Consider the following 16703-nt stretch of genomic DNA (forward strand, 5'->3'; position numbering starts at 1 on the left):
AACATGCGTCCATTTAATGCTATGTTTATTGTTATTTAAGTAAAAATAATTCTACATTCATTGACATGTTTTGTTTTTCGAGTAAATACGTAACATTTTTTAGTCATCTTTACACGATTTAAGAATTAATTCCGCTGACGCCATCACAAAACAAATTGACGTGCGAACAGGTCAACTATCGCTCTCCGACTGGTAACGCATGCAAAATTACGTCCCACTTATTTATAGCTGAAAATTATTTGCCGTTTCACTGAAGTATGCCCTTAAGGTGATCTCGAGGTGATCAGATATTCGTATCAGTGTTACTATTCATTATGTTATTATTCATTTTGTTATCATTATATACATTTTTTATTCGTATTAGTGTAGTACAAAGTGCAAAAAGAGTGTAAAATTATAAAACGTATACTATATCTAGAGTCAAATTCGTCCTCATACAATTTTACTTCTTTATTTATTTATTTAGAAAACGAAACATTGTGGACATACCAAATCTAAATTCAGGACGTTCACAGCATAACATATTTACATTATAATTATAACAAATATTACCCACACAAGAGAGAAGAGAAAAAAAATGACATAAACAATTTTGTACAGTAAAATATAAAGTTTCAAAAATAAAATGCACAAGACACCATTGAAAATGTTCATGTCTTTATGGAGCGTATTGACTAGTCTTGCATCCTTCGCTAATGAAACCTGATATGGTTGACTCGAGGAAATAGTTCTGACCCAGAATAGGTAATGGCTGCGACCATAGGCATAATATATAAATTTAAATTCTTTAGAATTCCAGGATTGGAAACCATCCCTCGTGATAGCAGACAAAAATGTCTCAAGAGAAGAAGTAACGTATGAGATAAGATGCAAGAGAGTGAAAAGTGAGCATGCCTTGTATAAAGGCACTAAGAAAGTGACATTCATACATATAAAATCAATCTAGGTTACAATATTGTCCCGTGGCTTGACTCTGCAGACCCACGGATCTTCACAGTAGTTATCAGTGATCAAGTGGATCAATTTTTCTATTTTTCTTATGATTACTACTAGTTATGTGTTTTATTTTTAACTACTTTCAATAACTCTCCAATATATTCTTTATAACTGTGCCTAATATCTGATGTAATTTAATTTAATATAATATAATATTATCTGTTTTGTGTCTGTCACAATATATTCATTTATTCTATATTCTCATTATAATAAATTCTCTACGATTGATCCTGTTGGTTCCCCTAAAAAATATAAGAAATATATATTATTATATATTTTTTATTGACATATGTGTGTATATGTATGTAAGTGTGTGTGTGTGTTTGTGTGTGTACCGGACGGGATTATGACATCAATTCATAGCGATCGCCTTCGGCGCTCTGCGCTTAACCACCTGCACTCATCAATAATTATGACGATGAAATTTTCTAATATCAAACTGCGGTATGTACCTACTATTTTTAATTTCGTTAAAGCGAATACTTCACCTACCAGAAGCACCTAGCGGAAAAATATGAAAGCTAGCAATTTGACAACACTCTTTTTGATAACATACATTTTTTTTTGATAATTTACATTTCAAACTTATCAGACTAAATTTTAATAATAAACATGACCACAGAGTAATAATACATAATAAAATACAATACGATGTTATGATTAGACGAGATCTCAATAATATATTCGTATTAACGTTTTTATATGTGTATGTTTTAATTAAAACACTTTAAAACGTATATTATAAAAAAAAACTAAAATTAAAAGCTTCGTATTTTACTGTTAGTCTTAAAGTTTTTGAAAGCTGAGATTTTTTTCCTCGTATGTCACAATGGGCGACCAGTCCAACTGAGAGTCGGACCAATTTGAGAAGCTTTTTCCTTTCAACCGACATATGTGGACGCTCCGAATACTCCCAGAGGATGTAATGAGCATCCTGCAATTCGCTACATAAACAAGTCTGAGATTCTATTAGGCCAAGTATTTCCATGCGCCACTTTATTAATGAAAAAAAAAAACATTTTTCTGCCAAAAGAAGAGGAGGTATAATAATATGATCCCTGCCATATGTCAAATTGCACCGGCCCATGGATCCAAGATCCAAAGGCGGCGATATTACCATTATTACCAACCTACTCCCAAACACCCGAGTATGGCTCATAAAACTAATAGCCCTAGCTCATATTTTTGTTGAATATCTACTTTGGAAAGGAAAAGAGGCGTAACTCATACTAGTCAAATTTTACAGGAGGCACAAAAACGTTTTTGTTATGGTTTTCGGTCAAAGTTAAAAAACAAAATAGTCATAACCTTGAAGTGCATGATAATTATTAATTGGTTTTTATATCCCTAATATTATTATATTAATTATTGAGTTAATTTAAAAAAATAATGGGTAACTCATTTTTCCCACGTCACTTTCTTCTTCTTCTTTTTATTAATTGTTAGCTAAATTTAGATAATAAATCGGCATTTGCAGCTTACATCTTTTGGACACGTGAGGTATTTAGTAATATACAATGTTATTTTGGAATAAAACATATTTTGAAAAAAACTGAGAGTTACGCCCTTTTACCTATCTAGAATCGATTAGTTAGGCACAGCACTATTGGTGTAAGAAATCCTAATCATAAGGTTCTGTCAAAAAACCATTTTCGATGTTTTGCATTCATTGTCAATGATTCCAATAATAACTGCGATTTTGGAATGTTCAATATTTATATGTAAGTTAATTTTCTTACCCTTTTCTATTGTTTGGGTAATAAATAAAAATAGAATTTTTTGCCCGGCAGAACGCAAAATGTATATTGTCATTTAGAGTAAAAGAAAGAAATGTTAAAGGCATGAAAAATACTACCCGACGTCTCTTTATAAACTCTGAACGAATGTGACTGTTTAGACATGTCGTATATGCGCCATATGTCATTTTTCCTCCAGTAAATTCCTACGCGTCATGTACTATATTATGTTATACACACACAAAGTATGATAATAATATACATCTGACAAAAGTCATATTCTACGGTAGAAACTACTTACGTTGGATCGTTGTCAGACAATATACTTGGCTAACTTAATTTAGTAATACGCATCAAATATACCATAATGCTTAAGTTGGCGTCGTGTTCTTTTGCTTGGAATGGCAATAAGGGCACGGCGAGAGATTTACCGTGTATAAATCTATTATTATAGATATAAAAGAAAACTCTTATTATAGACGCGAACCGATACTATATCGATTTTAAAGTAGATATTAGTTTGTATAATAATTAACAGATGGCAATATAAAATTAGTATATTTATTAGAAAAAATACTAAAATATCATTTATTTATTTAAAAAAAGAGTATTACGGCATTACAGCAATTGGCCAATGCGCCATAATACATAATACATACAAAATTATAAAAATGTCTTAATTACAAAATAAATTACAACTAATATAACAAGAAAGTAGAAAAGACAGCATGTGTTTATGTAAATATTAAAGAAACATGATATTTACAATTATAAATTTAACCTATTTAACACGTCCACAAACATTATATAGTTAATAAAAAATAAATCAACCTTTATGGTGCCATCAAATAAGTTAATCGCACGATACACAGCATAATGGAACATAACATCTGTGACTGCGACGAGGTATCTTGAAGACCGTAGAGTTACGAGTGATATTGGTGGGAACATGAAAATTAATATTTGCCAGTATATACGGATTGTAAATGAACGACGAAGAAGTAAAAAGAAATGCTTTAAAAGAGCAATCACTCGGGTGGACAGGGATTGCATTGATAGCATACCCAGAAGAAAACGAGTCGGGAGTATTATTGTTCCAATAATTATAAATTATATTATATAAAATAAAATTACCAATACATTCACACACTTTAAAATATACAATGTATGCCCGATACTAATAACTAATCTACGTTTGACTACGTCTTTTGGCTAATATTTAACGACCAAGAAGGCTGGGTCTCTGCTCTCGTAGTCCAGTGCATAAGGCACTGGGCTTTCATCCCGGAGCTCCGGTTTGATTCCCGGTGAGATTACAGTATATTTTACATATTATGTGATTATCTCAAAGCCTGGATGTTTGTGATTGTTTCCCTTCTTTTACTTCTGTCATAGTACCTCATGGATTGTTGTTGTATTTAAAAACAACCGAAACTCTTTCATTCTACTAAATATGCTACATCAAGAGGTATAACCACGACATACTTTTCAGATGCAGGAATGTGACATGGTGTGTAAATCATTATTTATTGTATCATCATCATCAGCCGAGGTCAATCTACTGCTGGATGAAGGCCTCTCCAAGCTTTTTCCAACACTCTCGGCCATGTGTCGTTCGCTGCTACGTATTTCCGCCGAACTGTATCAGTTCGTCAATCCAGCGGCTTTTAGGGCGACCCTGTGGCCGTTTCGTACCCCTTGGGTACCATTGGATGACGGCATTTGTCCAGCGGCCGTGTGCCAATGTGCTCCGCCCATCTCCATTTCAGCTGTTTGGCAACGTCTAATACATCGCGTACTCCTGTCAGGTTCTGAACCCATTCGTTTCTCTAACGGTCCTTTCGCGTGATGCCCAACATACACCTCTCCATGCCTCACTGTGCGACTCTTAGCCTTTGGACATCTCTCGTGTTGAGGGTCCACGTCTCGCAGTCAAACGTGATCACGGGCAGCATACATTGGTTGAGCACCCTACGCTTAAGATATAATGGTAGGTCACTCCTGAAGATACTATTCAGTCGTCCGAAAGCACTCCATCCCAGCTTTGTTCTGCGAGCAATGTCATCGTGCATGCTTTCGTCTATGGGCACCTGCTATCCAAGATAGACGTAGCTGCTGACTTGCTCGAGTTGGGTGCCATTGATGCAGATAATCGCAGGGTCCGAAAAGCAGTTCCTCATAACTTTTGTCTTTGAGACATTTATCTTTAGGCCGATCGTTTGACTGACATCTGCGAGTTCTTGCATTCTACCTTGGAGGTCCTTCGGGTCTTGTGAGAATATAATAATATCAATATTTATTGTGTAGATAAAGAAAAATGTTCTTCATTTATTAATCTTAGTATATCGCATTTAATATTGAAGATAATGCAATACATGGGTAACCCTGTATTTTCTGGGAATGATTTTTGAAATTTCGCCGAAAATTAAACGGTTTAGTTTTGCGCGGCACTAATATAAACATTTCGCAGAATACCGTTATCTTAATTATTCGAACGTCACGCGGCGCCATTTTGTGGATTTAAAAGGAGAATAAAATTCAAATCGCCGAAGTGCGCCTCATTTCACCGCTAGTCACTTTCGAACAGTGTCGTTTATCTTGTTTAGCGAAAATGCGTGTGTTCAGCGCGGGATTACCGCGAGTTTTTCCCGCGAAATTGGATTTGGCGGGAATTTCACGGAGACAGAGCGAGGGATAGAACGAGTGAGAGGAAACACACAGTGACGTTCCGTAGAAGTATTCAGACTCCACATACCTACCTAGTTATTATAAAAGGTGGCGAATTAATTAATAGACAAAAATAAATATAATATATAAAAACACTAATTTTAACCCCGAATGTGTATAATATCGCTATAAAGTTATGGTTAATTCATGGATTTAGAGTTGGCCGATCAACGGAAACTAACCTGATGGTATTTGTAAATTATGTGTCGTCAGCACTAGATAGAGGCCATCAGGTTGACTGTTCCTACAATGACTTCTCAAAAGTGTTTGACAGAGTCGATCACGACATCCTGTTGGAAAAACTCCAACTAATTGGATTGTCCGATCGTTTTCTGAAGTTATTCGGGAGCTATTTTAGGAATCGTCAACAATACCTATCGTATGGCGTCTATCAGTCACAGATGTTCAATACATTTTCTGGTGTCCCTCAGGGCTCAAACTTGGGGCCATTGCTGTTTACGATTTTTATAAATGACATAGCAATGGTCATTAAAAATGCTATGTTTTTGTTGTTCGCTGATGACCTGAAACTTTTCATGGAAGTTGTCACCTTGGACGATTGTCGTCAACTCCAACTTGATATAGATAATATATTAGATTGGGGCAGGCGTAACAAACTGGACTTCAATATTGAAAACTGCAATATTTTATCGTTTACCAGAGCCTCGCGAGTATTATTTTTCCAATATTCGATGCATGGCAGAGTTATTTTGCGAATAGCATCTGTAAGAGATCTTGGCATTACGTTTGACAGTACGCTGTCATTTAGTGGTCATATTGCTATCATTTGTAAAAAGGCGCTACAAATGTTGGGTTTCGTCTTGCGTACTTCCCGGATCTTTTCAGATGTTACTGTATTAAAAATTCTTTATAATTCCTTAGTGAGAAGCCGGCTAGAGAGTGGGTCGATTGTTTGGGCCTCGCATCAGTTGAAATATGACCTTATGGTGGAGCGAGTTCAAAAGAAATTTTTGAGACTCCTTTATTTGAGGTTATATGGATACTATCCGTGGCTTTATCCAACTGACTTTCTCTTAGGTATGCTTACATACTGTAGTTTAAGTGCTAGAAGATATCAATATTTGGCCACGTATTTTTTTCGACTGATACGTGGTGTGAATGAGAACTCTGCCATTCTTGGTAGTATTGACTTGTGTGTCCCTGATAACTATCTTAGAAATCGGGAGCATCAGTTGTTCGTTCTCCCGAAGAGCATAACTAACCTGCCATTGGTGATGCCGATTGGGAGGGCAATAACTCTGTTTAACCAAATCGCTTCGGATGTTGATATATTTCATCTACGTGAGGATGAGTATAGGTGGACGTTATTTTATAAATTATTAAAATAGAGTCTGCTTAACTCATGCTGTGTACCTACTTCCTTGTACCAATATAATTTTTTTGTATTTACATATTTATACTGTAGAATAACTTAATACTGATCTATCTCTTTTGTTATGTACCTAATATTTATTTATTTTATTTATTTATTTATTTAAGAATACAAAACATTGTGGACATAACAAATCTAAATTCAAGGCGTACACAACATGAGATTTACATTATAAGTCAAACATTACCCTCACAAGAGAGAAGAGAATATAGAAAAAGAAATATATATATAATAACAATAATTATAACAAAAAAAATATATATATAATCAAAACATACTTAAGTATAATTTAATACAGAAAAATATAATTTTTGAGAACGGAAAATATACAATTTTATACAGAAAAATACAGTTTCAAAAATAAAATGCAAAGTACATCATTGAAAATGTCTATGTCTTTAGGGAGCGCATTTACTAGTCTTGCACCCCTCGCTAATGGTGCCTGATAGGCTTGACGCGAGGAAACGGTTCCAATCCAGAATAAATCATGACTGCGACCACGTAGGTAATTGACAGGCGCATGGAAATTCAAATTCATTAGGACACCGGGATTGGAAACCATCCCTCGCGATAACAGGCAAAAGTGTTTCAACAGCAGAAGAGATCGACGAGATTCAAGAGAGTGAAAAGTAAGCATGCCTTGTAGAAAGGCAGTCGGAAAATAATCATCTGACGAATTATCGAAAGGAAAATAGTTAAATGTTTTAAAATAAAGACATCGAAGAAATTTCTTCTGGACGCGTTCTAAAATAAGCTTATAGGAAACCTCATAAGGACACCAGATAATCGACCCATATTCAAGAATGCTACGCACTAATGAGACGTAGAGTGTACGTAATACATTAGGATTCTTGAATGGTTTGGATTGTCGCATGATGAATCCTAGAAGCTTACTCGCACGTAGAGCCGTGGAAGTTATATGCGAGTGAAAGGATAATGAAGAATCAAAAATTATCCCAAGATCTTTCGCCTCAGATTGACGTTTTAAAGAATTTTTTGACATAATATAATTGTATTTAATCGGAGTTCTTGACCTAGAAAAAGTAATACAAAAGCATTTCTCAGTATTAAATTCTAATTTATTCTTTTTTGACCAACTTTCAATTGAACAGAGATTTCTCTGTAACATGCAACAGTCCAACTCATTGCGAATTGGTGCATATAATTTCAAATCATCCGCAAAAAGTAAAAATTCTACTCCATACATGGCTTTAACTATATCATTGACAAATATGAGGAACATAATTGGTCCAAGATTTGATCCTTGGGAAACACCTGAAAGAGTTTGAAAGACTTCAGATGCACACCCAGCGTACTCGACATATTGACAACGATGCGAAAAATAAGATTTGAAAAAATTTACAAAATTAATAGATCCGCCTACTGCACTTAGTTTAGTTAAAAGAATATCATGATCAACTCGATCGAAAGACTTTGACATATCCGTATAAATTGCATCAACTTGACAATGATTGTTTTAATAATATTTCGTTGTTTCTAAATGTCATTTTGTAAACGTCTTAAACTTATAATTTGTAATGTCCACAATATGTAAAAAAAAAAATGAATTGAATTGAATTGAATTAATATACTCGTATCCAAGTTTACCTGCAATAAATATTTTTATAAAAATTGGTTTATTTAATGACGTCATCATTGGTAACTCAATTTATGGAACCAATGTCGTAAACCAAAACTAAGTGTGTGTGTATCAAGCCGTGTCCGGTAATTTGCACGTATGCAGTTCGCCGTATTCACAGTGAAATGTAATGTCGGACATATATTATGGTCGTATATTGAAGACCGTCAAACCTCTTTGGGCCATATTGTACTGAGATAAAATTCATGTCCAAATAAAACACGGTTCTTATCGGTTTACAGGATGCCAGCGGCAAACAAATTCTTAAATACACAAAAGTTGCTTACAGATAATTATTTACATCAATAATTTTTGTTTGTGGTTTTAAATCTTCTCTTGACAGAAACAACAATTTTTAAAGGTTACTAAAACCTCATGGTCGCGAACTGTCAGAATCATAGACAGTGAGAAAAGTCCTCTTCAAATAGTATCTGGCCCAAAACTGCATAATTGTACCTACGTCAAGTGTTTGTCGAAATTGACTTAACATACCTACACAAAACGTTCGTATGCATTGCATCGTAATGCTGTAAAACTATTGTATGTCCATTTCTCATACATCTCAAATCTTAAAATTGAATTTTCTTAAAACATAAAAAACTGGATATATAACAATATCTTTTCACTAAATCATCGATATTTAATATGCAGTCATCACAATACAAAATATGATAATTCGAACCATTTCTATTAATGTTTCTGCCTTTGTTATAATTTTCAAAATCGTTTTTATCCCTGTAAATTCGGATACTCAACTCGCCGCAACGCTGATCTTGTCCGTAAGCTGATATGCACATCTCATGGAAGATGCGAATAATTAATATTCGCAGGTAGTGCGAGTAATATTCGCTTTGGTCTCGGACGTCATTAAAAATAGATATTTTACCTCAGACACCACTAGCGCAGCACTCCGCGCTAAACTTTAAAAGTTGCCTGGAAGCACGCCACTGCATCGAGAGGCGAGATTTTAGTTTTCAATCGGAAATATGGCACTGAAATATCTGAGGCGATCAATCCGCAGCCCTGCCGTATCGGGTAATTTCGCCAATACAAATTGTGGCCCTTTGTGCGCCTCCGACGAATAGAATGGAAAGTAATAAATGTCACATAGTTTTGAGCCTTTCTCGTATTTTTTTTATTTTTTCCTCCTATTATAAGTGTACGGAGGCACCAGCTGTTTGCTTGTTGAAAAATATGACGTAGTTTATCAATTATTTACGAAATGTCGATGCGCTGTATTCCGCTATAACGAATGGTTGGCGGTACCTACATATCACCTATATTCTATTCTACGTCCCTGTTTCAATATTACAAGGTTGTATGTAACATTTTCTGTTTTTAAATATTATAAGGGTCATTGATAATATTGGGTATATACAAGAGATACAAGTACCCTTACAAGATCAGTAATAGGTACTGTCAACACAATATATAATAATAAAAGTAACGTGACGACAATAATATGATATAAACATCACCTGCTCTCACTTTCTCTTTATCTGAATGCCGTCGCTGGCTGACGTCCGTGTGACCTTTCATGAAAATTTCTTACTGAAAGAATATCAAGTAAAAGTATGTTACAATCTTACATCTAATCTAATTTTGACAAAAACATTAAAAACCCACAATAAGATCTTAAAATATTAAATTTATTTACCGGTTATGTATATATTTTTAAAATTAGTATGTAATATAAATATTCATATAATAATATATTCTTTTTAACACTATAACAGGCCATGCATCCTAATGACAAAACTATATTTAGTAATAGAAGAGGTTTTGAGAAAATCACATAATTTAAATATATGTGACCTCACCGAGAATAGACATCGGGCCCCCTAGCCTAGCGCCTTAAACACTGGACGACAAAACCACCCAAAGTTGGTTCTGGCCTAATCCCAGAAGGGGTATCAATACAGTGGGTGTCAGATGTAGGTAGCTACTATAATATATTTCGTTTTATTAGTAGTAAGTTGTAGAAAGATAAATATTTTTTTCCTATAAAAATGAATTTCCAGATTTTTTATCTCTAAAACCTTAAACCCATTTATCTCTCAATTATTTGACGTGGAATTAAAATTAATTTTATTAACATGTGAATACGTAACGCAGTTCTCATCAATCTATACTATTAATCTAATTAAAACAATTGGTACTGTTCGGTTATACCGGAGCCAGCGGAAAACGCATTTTGAAAATAGCCGATAAACTGGATTATTTGTTAGGTTAACCTAACCAAACCTAACCTAACCTAACCTAACCTAACCTAACCCAACCTAACCGAACCTAAACTAACCCAAACTAACAAATAATCCAGTTTATCGACTATTTTCAAAATGCGTTTTCCACTGGCTCCGGTATAACCGAACAGTACCAAACAATTTATACTACTATAAATTGTTTTATTGTTCCTTTAAAAAATAAAATTACCGAATGAGAAAGCAGATACAGGATTAAATATAATGCAATTATTGGGTTAGTAATCGTAACATTAATATTAGTTGGAATAAAGCAAGTAGTTACTGTACTAAGAAGAAGTATCATATTATAAAAGATCCTGTTAAACTGAAGGTTTAGTTTATAATGGTTTATCTCCATACAACAGGCCACTACCCTGGTATCTAAGGGCATAAGGAATAGGAGAACTGGACGCCAGGACAATTGGACGCCACACTGTCGATTGAAATAAATACACGTTCGTTACGATTTTATACAGAAAGTAGACGAGGAATTTCAATCAGTTTCTGTCTACTAGTTAGTAGTTTTAATTTTATTTATTTTGCTCTTAACATAATGTTTTTTTTATTGTGGATTGAGAATTATCATGCCGGAGGCTTTATATAAAAATAAAATAACTCTCTTCTAGATAGAACTTAAAGAAAATATCCACAATTAAATTATTATTTACGCATGCATAATATTTAAAAGCTCATTAAGTATTAAAAATAATAAAATTATAGTACTACCTATAAATAATTCACGAACATCTATTTATTTTTGAATTTTATTCAATTCCGTGGGGCCCAATTATCCTGGTGCCGAATCGTCCTACACCCAGCACCTATATTTTAAAAATACAATGTTATAATAAAAAATAATTAACAATGTAAATGGTTTAATCTGCATTATATAAATGATTGTATGTATAATATTTGTGTATTTTGAAGTGGTGAATTTTCCAAATAATATTTTCCATTGCCAAAAAAAAAGTAGAATACGACCTTGTAATATTGAAACGTCGAAATGCGTAGGTGGCGTGCAGAAGCTCTTTTGTGTTCAATAATATATGACGATGTGTCACAACAAAAATGGTAGGTATACTTTTTTCATTAAAAAAATAGATACCTATTTTTATTTTCACCAAATATTTTTTGTTTGACAGAATTGCGGCTTCACCTCGAAAATTTGTCATACGATCGTGTTTTTTATAGTTAATGTGTGCTTTCATTTACAAATATAACAATACATTTCCCATATTAATAATATAAATATGAAAATTTAGGTTGATATAACAAAATCAAGTATTTTCGCTGTATGAAAGTATTCTGTTTTTGAGTAATATAATTATTACACATGACAATTAAATATTTAATTTTGTAAATTATATTGAGCAATATTTTTTTACTGTGGAAAATTTTAAATTTGCTAAAAAATATTAATTTAGTGATTTAGTAGGTAAGATGAGCGATTCTAGTCAAATGTAGGCAATGGGTGAATTTTATTGAAATCCATAAAATCAATGAACTTTTCCTTGCATAATGGAAATTATAAAAGTTGTATTCATAAAATAAAACAAAATAATTATTGAACTCACTTTATCCACATACTCAGGACAGATTTCGTCCGTTTCAGTTTATTGTATCGTTTTCAAGTACCTAATGTCACATTGCAACATGTCTTACAAAGTTGATTAGACATAATCTTCTTCTTCTTCTTCCACGGCGCTACATCCCGGGGTGGGATTTGGCCTCCTCCACAACCGCTCTCCACTCACTCTGGTCTCTCGCCACACTTCTCCAGTTACCGGGCCTTCCTATATGAAGCCAGTCCACTTCTACGGCGTCAGCCCATCTCTTTCTTGGACGGCCTCTGGGTCTCTTCCGTTGGGGTAGCCACTTCGTCATGAAAACAAAATAATTATTGAAATCACTGTATCCACATACTCAGGACAGATTTCGTCCGTTTCAATTTATTGTATCGTTTTCAAGTACCTAATGTCACATTGCAACATGTCTTACAAAGTTTATTAGACATAATATCCTGATTAAAAAAAAACTACATAATAAAAGTTTTCCCCGCTCTCATGTGGTATAGTTTCGAATCCCGATATTCTTGAAATTTGAATTTTTATGCACCCGTCAATTACATGCGTGGTAGCAGTCATGATCTATATTGGGTGAAAGCTATTACCTCATGTCAGGCTCACCAGGCACCAATAGCGAGGGCTGTGTGGCTGGTCAATGCACTCCCTAGACATGTAGACATTTTTAGCGATGCATTATGTATTCCGCTTTTAAAATTTATTTTTATTAGTTAAGTAATTTGTATTTTTTTTTTAATAATTGTTGTTTTTTTATTTTATTTTTTTTCTATAAGATCATATTTTGCTTTGGTTTTTTTCTCTACTTTGTTTTTCTCTAGTTGATTCACTTGTACTTTGTGTCATGTTGTGAACGTCTTGAATTAATAATTTGTTATGTGCTCAATGTCTTTTTTTTTAAATAAATAAATAAAATTGAAAAATTTTATCTCTTCTTGGTCGTACACTCGCTGAGGATCGTAACCGCATTTGAATTTCGTCATCCTTTGAGGGACTAAGACTTTCCATCCTTCTCGATCTTCTGCTTCTCTCAGGGCAGAATGGATGGTGCCCCCCCCAATCAGCTCTTTCACTTGGTCACTCCAGAGCGCAGACGCTCTTCCTCTGCTTTGCCTTCCCTTATTTAATACACTTGAATATACCGGATCGCTTCACATTTTTGGTGTTTTCTGACGATCTCTATAATGCGGTTAACCTATATGATAGCAATATATTTGTGTATTTTTGTAAACAATTTAATTGTTTAATATTATGGCAGTTTAGTTTATTTTTATTGACTGTTATTTTTAAATAACATATTTTATTTTTTATCTAAGATAGACATAGTGTAGAATCTCTTCAATTAAAAAAAACTGCATACAGGAAACACTGAAAATACCTATTGAACAGTTGGGAAATAAATTGTTTTAAAAATACTCCATTAAATCTGTTGCAATCAAGTTTACTTTTAAAATTCCAGGAAAAACTAACCGATGGAAGCTTCGGGCAGTCTTCCGCACTAATTGGACATAGTGAATCGGCAAAAGTCTTAACAAATTGGCGATAAAAGATTTTAATGGAATCGTTTATTTGGAAAAAAAAACGTAATTTTTAAATTGATAGTGGTCGATTGCAAATGTTATTTTAAATTGTCTAATTGAACAGCGGATCTACTATTATTTTATAGTTATTATACATTAAGCTACTAGATCAATGTGGCAATTAATAATATTGAACATTTATTAGCTTTTATAACAATTATTTATATTATACATTAGAATCTTCCTACAATAGTATGATATTAAAACCAGGACACACACTTGCAAAATATTACCAGCTAAATTCAAGAGATCGAAGCTGAATGGTCAGGAGGATGCTCAAAGGCGGCATCAAATGAAGTAGATTTTGAGACAGTTCACCTTTCAGATGAAGTGACAACATCAAGAAAGCCACTGAGTTAACATTGTTTGAAGCAACAAGATCAGCAGACTCCAGATAGAAATAGATAGAAACGAAATGAAAGTAATATGTTAGTAAATTATCATCGTTGTCTGCCGGGGTAAGCCCACTGATGGATGAAGGCCTCCCTAATGGCTCTTCCCACTCGTCTAGGACTTGTGGTTATTTAGTGACTATTGGGTATGGCTTCTAGAAAGGAAGGGGACTGACTGTTCTAATAATAAAAAAGTCACCTGCGGTGCAATTTCACTTCACAATTATTAACATTTTAAAACATCTGGTTTTGCGATACAATGATGCTGCTGATACCTGACAACCATATAATTCAAGCGAATGTATTAAACAATACAAAATATCATTTACCCCGAATAGTATTGGGAAACGCTGCTTCTTTAAGCGATAGTCGATTTTCTCAAAACAAGGATTTTTGACTTATAGCTTTCTGCCAGTATACCGACGATATTATATAAATAAACGTGAGTATCATTTGATCTAATTTTATATGAGGTAATCAAGAAAAGAGACGTATCAGTGTAGTAAAAAGTTCAAAAAGTGAAAAGTTATAAAACGTATACTAGGAGTGGACTTCATCCAACTGTGGATCAATGCGTGACAATGATTACGTTGAATACAGAAACAATAGATAATATTAAAAAAACGTATACGTTAAACTAAAAATTTGGTGCCAGTTTTTTATTTTGTCTGAGAGGCACTATATTTTTATAATATTATTAAATCAACTGTCAAGTACAAAATAATTTTCTTGACTTAAAAAAAATGTACTTCACACAATGACATTATCTTTAAAGCATTTGCCGCTTTAAAATTTGCTTTAATTAAACCAATTTAGTTCGGAATAACCTGGTGGGACAGTTTTTGTCAGCCACTTAGGCGCTCTCGGGACATTCGGTATGCAATTATGGAATTATCTTCTTGGTTTTTTGGTCAAAAAGTATGTCTTAATGAACACGCATTCCCGACTTAATGACACGGAATTGTCGCCATGTCAGCGCAATTGTGGCATACTAAAATATTTACTGTAGATTATAAACTCGTTATAATATTTCATTAACTTAACCTAACTTTCTGCTTTTGGACTGGTAATTTTGGGTATAAATATAAACTGACTGCAAACTTAAACTTATTAAAAAGGTTTAATAACAATTTAATTAATATATTTTCTTCTTCTTCTTTGACCACTGAACCATCTGAATTATTGTGCTAACTGGGTGTTTTGATCACTTGACGATAGCCACCGCAGTAGCGAAGGGTGGATGTAGGCTGTTAAGAACCGCCATAAATAGTACGCATTATAGGTACTTTGTTAGTTATACGCATTTGTTTTTATTGAACTAAGACTACAATTTACAGACGGTGTTGGTTATTTTTAAAAAAATCAATTAAGCCCTGCCTAACCAAACCATAATAGTTTTGGTATACTTTGGGCGATACAACAAAATTGTGCATACTTTTTCAGTCATACTTATTTTGTTTTCGTTGGATTAAGAATGCATATAACACACAGAAGCAACATTCTTTTTTTTTAAATAAATAGTTTTTAAATATTGTTTATTATGGATTGGTTTAATTGAATTCTAAAAACTAACCAACAACGTCTGTAAATTGTAGTATTATTTTAATGAAAACAAATACGTATGACTGACAAAGTTTAATGTGCACTATTTATGGCGAATCTTAACAGCCTATCTCCGCCCTACGCCACTGCGATCGCGCTACCTACTCTTTCAATACAGCATACAGCGAAATGTCTAGCAGTACAAAGTTTTCATCGAGTGAATAATTATTAGCACTGAATCCATTCGTTTCTGCATGGCCAAATAACCAAAGCATGTCGGCAAGTTATGCAAATGGTGGACAATTATGAAGATGTATCCAAGTCTTGTGTATATGTGCTGAGTTGTCCGTGACAGCGTCTGATCTCGAGTACAGACGAAGAACTTGGATGAACGGTTCCCATGAATATTCATTGCTGATAACGCGATCAAAGGTCATGGGGGCGGCTGGGCAGGGGCGTAACCAGATAAAACAAGGAGTGCTTAGAAAAATAAAGGATTAAACATGTTTAATCTTATGAAAATATTACGTTTAATATTATACCGTGATAGAGTATATTTTGTAAAACGACCCTTATAAAACCGAAAAAATGTTTTGTAAAATATCATAGCAATACAGTAATTTAGCGAGTGTGCCATAGTGTATTATTAAAAAAAAAAGAATACCTTCTTCTTCTTCGGCCATATCCGTCCCTCAATTGAATCAAATGTATACCACGCGGTGCCTCTAAGAATCCTTGTCGCTCGCAAGTCTTCTTGCTTCGTTCCAGGTCAAACCAGCATTCCGTAGCTCCGCTGTATATACTCTATAGATAGTATTTAGCGGCCTTCCAGGAATCCGGAATCCGGTCGGCTTGAAGAACAGGCAAGGCAGGTT

The sequence above is a fragment of the Rhyacophila brunnea genome, unplaced genomic scaffold (genome assembly GCF_057557595.1).
Source record: "Rhyacophila brunnea isolate RB1 unplaced genomic scaffold, BYU_Rbru_1.0 scaffold_20, whole genome shotgun sequence".
Classification (NCBI taxonomy): Eukaryota; Metazoa; Arthropoda; class Insecta; order Trichoptera; family Rhyacophilidae; genus Rhyacophila; species Rhyacophila brunnea.